At 32.9% G+C, this 9219-nt stretch overlaps 1 protein-coding gene across 4 annotated transcripts in view; it reads right to left on the reverse strand.

Moving 5' to 3' along the window:
- LOC117117560 (trinucleotide repeat-containing gene 6C protein-like) overlaps window positions 1-9219 on the reverse strand; it is a 53522-nt gene that overhangs the window by 24383 nt on the left and 19920 nt on the right. The window contains exon 1 of one of the 4 annotated variants that reach the window (XM_033261899.1): window positions 3987-4125. The exons of the other annotated variants lie outside the window; for them this stretch is intronic. The gene's annotated coding sequence lies outside the window, so the exon portion shown is untranslated. Of the gene's footprint in view, window positions 1-3986; window positions 4126-9219 lie in introns of those variants that run through there. 4 annotated transcript variants of the gene reach the window in all.

A 9219-nucleotide genomic window follows, 5' to 3' on the forward strand; every position in this document is an offset into this window, starting at 1 on the left:
ATCCTCCAGAATGTGTCTATAGTAAATTGTAATAATTAATGTTTAAGATGCTACCACATGTAGGGGCCCAGTTAGAAACTACAAAAGAAACAGTAAAATTCAATGGCTTCCCACTGTCACCTGACCACTGAATAAATGTTGAATTAGATTTAAAAATATCTCCAATATATTTTATCCACACTACTTTGGCTATAATTTCACTGAAATTAATTTAGTATAGTACCAAGAAGTACAGAATTGAGAAGTTTGACCGCCTAGATTTTGCCTGCACGCAATGAAACAAAAAACCAAGTACTACCACAAGTTGGGGTGCCCTATTTGAATTTGAATACAGTTCAAAACTAGAAAATATATTCTAATAGTCACAGCACATGTTTGATAAAAACGCCTTTTATGTTCTTTTGAAGAACGCTCTCTAGTTTGTGGAAGTTATGTTCTTTTGAAGAACGCTCTCTAGTTTGTGGAAGTACATTTTGAGGATTCCATTTCAACGAAACCCCAAGAGTCAGATCTCTTGCTGTTCTATACTTTTGGATAGTACCTAATGATTTATTTGCATTAAGTGTATGATCATAAATACACTATTGTTTTCTACAATGGATATGGAATCCTATGGTATGCAGGCTGTTAAAGATAATAATCCAGCCTGGTGCTTCAGAATATAAACCTTTGTTGCCATGCAAATATTGATGTCACACAGCCCTTCAGTAATACATTGAAACACTGTTCAATAAACCCACAGAAATACTTGGCTACATCATCACAAGTTCTAATGAACGCAGCATAACTTCCCGTAATAACTTATTTTGTATTTTCAGTCATTTTCTACCTGATTGGCTTTGATATGTATCTATTGTGTATAAATTAAAAAAAAAAAACACACAAAACAAAAAAGTCTTATACTCCCTCCCTGCCATAATTTCTTATCCATTTGCTACAAGGAATTTCAAAGGACGCCACCTACTTGAAACATTCCCCAGTTGCACATAATAAAACATAATAATCTTCTCGCATATATTTTTAGTACCTTCCTATAGTAAGCTACAGCTCGAGAGTGTTTTATGCAGAAGAAACTGGAATTGCCACAGAGCCATAATATACACAATACAGTAATTGCAATTGCATATAGCTGCAAGGATTTATCCCTGGCCATCTGCAATATCCAGTAAGCTGAGCATGTCTAGTCCCACTGCATTAACTTGATAATTAAAGGCAAACCGTGCTACAGAAACTACTAATTAAAGCCAATTTTAAAATCCATTAAAAAAAAATCTATATTAGTATTCGTATACTACAATATACCATATTTATTTGAATGAATGCCCCCTCCAGAGCATAATTTGGAATATAAATGCCTTCCTCGAATAAATGCATTCCCCCCACCCCCATAAATAACTGTAAAGAAAACTTATGGAAGCAACATCATTCTCAACACATTCTATTAATGTTCTACTCCAGTAGTATTACATATTCTAAACCAGGTTAGGATCAATAAATCTTTATGATCATGCAATAACACATTTTACAGTGAAATTAAGGGGAGTATGAGTATATGTATAAATTTTACTCAAAAAAAATAAACGCTTTCCTCAAATACCCTACTCAAAAATAAACGCCCAGAGGCATTTATTCGAATAAATACGGTTACAAATTTTCTCACCACAATTTCTTTATTACTACGATTTTTTTAATAGTTATTTCATCGTCTATGAACCTCTAGGTATACTTTATGCATCTTTATTTGAAATGGGAATGTAAAAACATTTCAGCTAATTTTACCTCATTGCTGCGAAGCAGCCAATTCATATTCTTGACAGCAATTTGACCTCTGAAAGGTCATTGTTTGTCAAAAACAAGGGCCTAAGACGACTGAAAAGCGGAGTTTCCTTCTTTCATTCTGCCGGGTAAAATCAATTACTTTAGGCGACGTTTGTAGACTAACCAACACGTACCAACGTCCGCATGTCGTGCTAGCCTTATCCTACTCTAGGCCTAGACTAGCTAGTAGGATGGTATAGGCCTAGCCTTGAAGGGACGAAGGTCCCAATGAAAAGCAACGTCGCTCCTTGATAGCTAACATTGTCTATTTAACATCACAATAATTCATTATTAGACCTATAGTTCTTTTTTGAATTGTACTCCAAAAATCTCAGCCGATACCTTGCACAACTCAAGTAACGTCTCGTATCTATTGTCATGACATCATGGCTCACTGGCTCACACTTGCGATGTCTCGCACTTGTGATCAAATAACACACTGGCAACACTCTTTGGCAGTCGACTAGCCCCTAGAAAACCCGCCCTTGGAAACTTGCCCCATAAAAAAATGTACACTTCCTAGACCATGTAGTCTTCAAAATAAAAATTGTAACCTTTGGTAATCAACTACATTTTCCACATATATAGAAATTTTTGAAACTTTATTAAAAAAAACCTGAAAACCCATAATTCACCACTATACACACTTTTTGACAAAAATTAAAAATTACGACTTTGTTACCCAATGAGAAGTGTTCTAATATAGACAATGGGTCGTGTCTCATATTATTTGTTATAGTTTTATTATTCATTATTTTCACTTGACTCGCATAAATAATTTTGTTCGAAGAACATTTATATGCTTTGTACTTTGCAATTCTTCACTTGCAATTTGCAATTTCTAGTTATATTACATTTGCTGACAATACCCCAGACTGCCAGAAAACCAAAAGGCAAGTGGGGCGCTTTCAATTTGCCAATGCCCTGACAGCCCATAGTACATACTGTATGGGAGATACCTTACCCTGTATGCTCAATTTGTATCATTATTAATCTTTTATAATTATTAATGTCTTTTATCAAAGCTAATATCCTTATGGACTATCTTCATTCTCGACAATGTCCTCATAAAGAATGAATGTAGAATCAATTATGGTCTCACTTTGTCATTCTTCAGAGACATTTGCATATTCATAAAAAATTAAACGTAGAATCAATTATGGCCTCACGTTTGTCATTCTTCAGAGACATACGCATATTCTTATCCTTATTATAAATTTTAAGATTGTAGGATTCTTTCATTTCAAAGAATAGAAGAATATTGTCCTTATTAAACAGGTCCGTAGCGTGACTTAATTCATGGGAGGTTCGTTTCAGTGAAAAATATACCCTTATCTCCAATACTCTTGAGAACATTGTGAATATATCTACGAATACCAATTTTTTTGTTTTTAAGTGCGGACCTTCTCCAGTTTTTGGGCGGTTCGTCGTAACCCCCTTAACTCCCCCACACTACGGGCCTGTTAAAACATAATAATCCTATATAATGTACACAGTATTATATCTAATACGACCTATAATAAAGAATGCTGTCCTTAAAACATAATAATCCTGTATAATGCATTACATCTACTAAGGTCTCTAATTATTATAGATTATTAAAATTATTATCGTGGTGATTAAAATGTCACCAGCATCAATCTTGTATTTTATTTTAAAAACACATGGATTAGAAACTGTCAAATTCAAAGATCAATCACAGATAACATAAACATGAATATTAAGAAGTATCACTAAAAAGCCTTAATAAATGCACTCGGTGAAAGCAAATTCATGCAGTGGTTTGGTCGCTTAAGTGTTGCAACGACTATTCTCATCCTACAATGCAACATTTATGCAAAATGATAAACAGAGTACAGCTGATAAAAATAGTATAGAAATTATTACCATACAAAGTCCAGTGTGTTATCAATCTCATATCAATTAGGTATGATCTGGCCATGTCAAATGGCCATGACAATCTGCTACTAAATGAACAGGCTACATAACAGTAAAGAGCCTGTTGTTTTATGCAGTCACAAAATTTCAACATGGCTGAACGAGCTGACAGTGCAGTGAATAGATCAGTCTAACCTAGCCTATACATGATACGACCTTGTACACTGCCTTATTTAACAACAGTTGTAGTTAATCAATTTACACTATAGACAGCATAATACATAGGTTACCTCCACAAACAGATACCATTTGCACAAGTCAGCACCATACAAAATAAATTTTTCAGGCAAGAAGTAAATTGCACACTGTATTTTTCCTTGGTAACACGTTCCCTTCACTGATTCTACACTGCAAGTCTCTTTTCTTGCCAGTTAATTCTATGCAAAGCCCTATTTGATTTGTCGATTTGATCACATGACCTGACATTCCTGGCTGAGCCAACCAGGTTGCTAGTCCTTCACTTGTCTCTGTCGTGCTTACTGAAGCATAAACCAGCCTCTAGTGAGTTAACAAGCGCACTGCTTGCAAACAACACTCATCCAGGCCAGTTAGAAATACTCGTATCTTTAAGCTGCATACAGTAGAGTGACAGATATGTTGAATTTGTGACACTACTGACAAACACTGTAAAATCTAACCAATATTATCACTACTAGTATATCAAAGTTAATGTAATTTTTAGGTCTGATAACATTTCATATTATCTTTCTGAAGGACGCTACTGTAAGTGTTACAGTAGGCTTCAGAATACCATGACAAAATTATCACATCGCTATTGAACTCTACTTCGATGCATTCAAAAAATGAAATAATTATCATGATGATAATATTAAATAAAGTTATGCTCAATAACCGATCACTCACGTTGGAAGCAATGTTATCATAATAACATCTCCCAAATACAATCCTCCCAATTATGAGTCTCCCCATTTACAAATCTCAAAATTACAAACTCTATTTTACTAAAACAACTTGTGGTGATGACGTAATTACAGTACGAACAATCTTTTTTAAACTACAAAAAAATTACAAACTGCATATAAAAACTCTCAAAAATCATATGAATTGTTAAATCAGATGAAAGAAATACTAAATTAATAAATCAACATAAATTGACAAATTGACACATCTTGTTACATAGAGCATGATACTCAAACCAATTTTGATTCAACTGAGGGAGGAAAAAAACGGACAAGAAAAACAGATCTGAAACTAAAAATGAAATGGGAATTTAATGGAACATTAATACCCGAGAAGATGCAACCATGATTTCTTGGAAAATAAACAGAAATAGTACATTTTCAAGAGCTCTTCCTCTCTTCTTTATAATTGATGTAAGTAACCTCTCACAGCAGATCTTACAATAGGTCATATCAAAGGATTATTAAACGGTTAAATAAACAGACAGCAACTAGTGGCTGCACCATGTTAACAAGCAAGAACAAGTTCTATGGCAACAAACTTTATGTAAACCAATGGCTGCTTTGCTATGCTAATGTAAACAGAAACCATGACGCCACCATCCATCATAACCAAGTACCGTACGTTCCAGTATGTGACAATAGATAGGGGGCCTGACATTGCACGTCTATGTGCATAGTCCATTTTCTCAACATTTTCACAAACTATCCGTACTATACTATACTATACTATTAGGCCTATTGTATGCAACCATTTGAGATAATGACAATAAATATAGCAAAAATATTGTAGGTAGGTATTTGAAGTGGCCATGTAGGATGGTTGCATGAACAATGATGATTTTAATAGATCAACTACAGTAACTAACTTTGTAAATAATTGTATCATTTTGTATATTCTGTTTTATTTATGTCCTTCGTTTATATTTTGTCTAACTTCTATACTAATTTTTGCATTGGGAAGAAGAATTTTATTTTGAGTGACAATAAAAGAACCTTGTATCTTGACTGTTACATACAATGAGCCTTCACGTTGGGGCTCCAGGGTGCTGGCAAAAATGGAATAGTGAAGCTATTTCTTGATTTTTTGCTTTTGGTTTGTTTCTAGGATATACCACTCTAATGGCAATTTTAAATAACATCTTTTAATTACTTACCTTGCTATTTTTCACTTTCTCAATACTGTAGCCAATATAGATTTTTTTTTATAAATTAAATGGATGTACCGATACTAATCTCCTTTTTATGAAGACTTGTATACTAACCATAAAAACAATGTTACTTACTATAAACCATTGCTTTAATAAGCCAGGCAGATTATTGATCGGCTGTGGGTGTAAGGAACTAGTAGACATATAAATTATTCAGGGACACCATAGATAGTAAGATAAGGAAAACACATAGCAAGCTCATTTGCACGAGCACACCTTCACAAACTAATGAATACCAACATCAGCTGGGAACAGAAATCTTATAAACAGCTGTCAACGTTTCATCAGATATTTAAGTTACAAAGACAAAATAAACTATGGAAAAGAAGAAAATCCATTCCACAAAAGTAAACAGAAAATTACAAAAAGGAATGTAAAATATAAATAAAACAAGGCAAGAAAACATCAAAATAGGGATTTATACAATGATCATTGTGGACTGAACAAGATGTGGGCAGAAAAGAGTACAGATTCTCCCCCAGTAAACATCCCAATTTACCATCAAGGGTGTTGCCACAGGTGTCCAGATGCCCAACCAATATTTTCTAGGTGCTCATCACCTAACCAGTCTTTACATAAATATTACTACTAGTATTAATGATTACTTTCAATTATTTTCAAAAATGATCTAAGCAAATCAATGTCTAGCTATTGTACTATTATAGTAGGAACTAGTACTACAGTAACTATCTATAACAATTATGGACAAGATTGGCGTATACTGTAGAACATAGTATAGAAGACATAGAAGAAATAAACATCTAGTACTGATGTTAAAAAAAAAATCCAACATTTCCTACATTCGGTAGTAACATAATGACAGCTTTTATAATCCCAACACACAAGTACATAATCAAGTATTTTGAACTGATAAGCTCATATAGATATCCTAACCCTCCATTAATCCATTAGAAATGTTCAGCTAATGAAAAAACTTTTACAGTACTATAGCATATTACTTCTTAATACGCTCTTCTAACTCAAATGCATTGCTTCATATTGTAAAATGTCTACTGTAGAACAAATTACAAATAAAACAAACCACAATCAGTAAACTAGGTACCATGTATGAAAGAGAATTGAGTGCAGAACATAATGTACAATCAATATCAGTTCTGATTTCACTAAATGTGAAGGCATTAAAATATATCTTCAATCTTTTCGGTAATTACAAATTTAAAATACAACTGCCTTTTCCTTGTTAAAGTTCTTGAATCCAAATCTGTTTAATGGATTGGATGTAAAAAAACAAGGATAACCCATAAAGGTCTGAAGAAGGCTTATTTCCAACTGGGGTACTCCTTCTGGTGGTGACAATCCCCTACTTAATTCCAAAGAGTGTTGTACTGCGTTCTTTAACATGCACATGGGTCACAAAGGACCAACGTTTTAAATCCAAAAGACAGTACGCTATTGAAACTTGCATTTCAGGTCTTCATATTCTATGAAATTCTCTATTTCATTGAAATATTTATTTCAAAATAAAAACTATAAAAATAAATAAGGCTATAATTTAAATTGAAATGTATAACTCACAATTGAATAATACTGATCTTATGCTTAACTGGCCTGGCCACCTGCTCATCTTATTCAGCGAATAAATTACCAGTAAAATCCAATTTCAAAGGCAGTTAAAATGTGAATTACCAAAACGTCAATGTTATAGCATAGCTACTTTACAGACTAGTATTTGTCAATGTTCTTCGAATATTTTAACAAAACCTCTTTAGATAAGAAAGGAAATTTTTTATCTTTTAAATCTTCATTTATTTAGACTAATGAATTCTAACAATTATGAGAATATAAAGTAAATAATCAATCATCCTTAATAGCATTTAAGATTAAAAAAATAAATATTGTTAATGTAATTACATAGTCATGAAATCCCATAGCGTAATTGTCATCAATGATATTCCAAAATCTCAATTAACTGAGTGATATTTAAAAGCAATTGTTTTTGTCTATCAAACTCTTTAATAGCCAATCCACATCTTGAAAAAAACCCTCATAAAAAGAATGTACCTCGGAAAGGTTAAAGGTCAGACCTCATGTACTTGTACAGTAGTTGTTTCACCACTGGGGATTGCAGACAGGAAACTGACCTAGCGTCTGAGACTACTTTTGTATTCAGCGTACATTGAAGGCAAGCCGATCAGTTCAAACTTCCTTCCTGGCTAATTTCTACTGATTAAATGGAGCTAAACATCTCAGCAACAGCATTTGATTTCGGATTCTTAACTTTAATAGCATTAAATGTCACTATTAAGCGCTGTTAAGAAGACATCGTACAGCTATCAATAATAACCAAATTGACTACTTTGCATATCGCCGTCATCTCTGTAGGCACAATTTCCTCTTAAGAAAAAATTAACAACTAGCTTCTACAAAGGATTCCCTATTCCAACTTATTTAAATTAACAATTATAGAGACAAAAACTAGAATAATTTTAAGTGATTCTAATAATTTTCATAGCCCACCTTCACAGTAAATTATTAAGAAAAGTGTTTTAGAAAAATTTAAATCAACGGTAAAGAAGACAAATGTTGTTTTGTATACTGTATCGAACTAAAACTAAAACCATGTGTTTCAGCTACATTTATTTTTTGTTGTACTTTTTTTTTTCATCTTATTAGCAGATCCTGCAGAAATGAACACATTTGCAGAAATGCGAAATTTGATAAATTTTAAGGCATGAGACTTTTGTTATGAAAACTTATCATGCTACCCAGATACAATAGAGTAATACTTTTACAACTAAAAATCTGTTACAAATCTACCTTTTTCTTGAGAATTTTCAAACCATTTGAATGCCAATAAATATTGAAAAAATAAGGAGTTTGCCTACTTACTACCACAATGTAAAGATTTCTACATTTGTATGGATTAGCCATAAAAACGTAATGTACACCAACAATAGGTATTGATTTGTTGTGTAAGTACTATACAACTCTTAAACAATTTGAACAAAGACTACAAATGTCAAAGCACAGGTTATGATGATTAGAAAATCAACCTCAGTGCAATGCAAAGCTTGTAAATTTAAATGATTTGAGGAGAGGCTAAATTGTGCAACACCTGGGAAGGCATATTTCTATTATCTTTAATCGTTATGCATGACTTAAGTTGAATGGCTGTATCCAACCAATGCCATTACAGATGGGCTGGGCTTTATCCTTTAAATCAAAATCATATTGTTTGTTATTAGTGCTCAAATCATTCAATTCAATTCAATTTTTTATTTCAGATTTCTCCATAAAATACACATTACAAGAAAGAATAAAAAACATTATTGCACATCAAAAATACACACACATACTATAACCACAGACCC

The sequence above is a fragment of the Anneissia japonica genome, unplaced genomic scaffold, assembly GCF_011630105.1.
Source record: "Anneissia japonica isolate Jap-2015-1 unplaced genomic scaffold, ASM1163010v1 scaffold287857_len828801_cov194, whole genome shotgun sequence".
NCBI lineage: Eukaryota > Metazoa > Echinodermata > Crinoidea > Comatulida > Comatulidae > Anneissia > Anneissia japonica.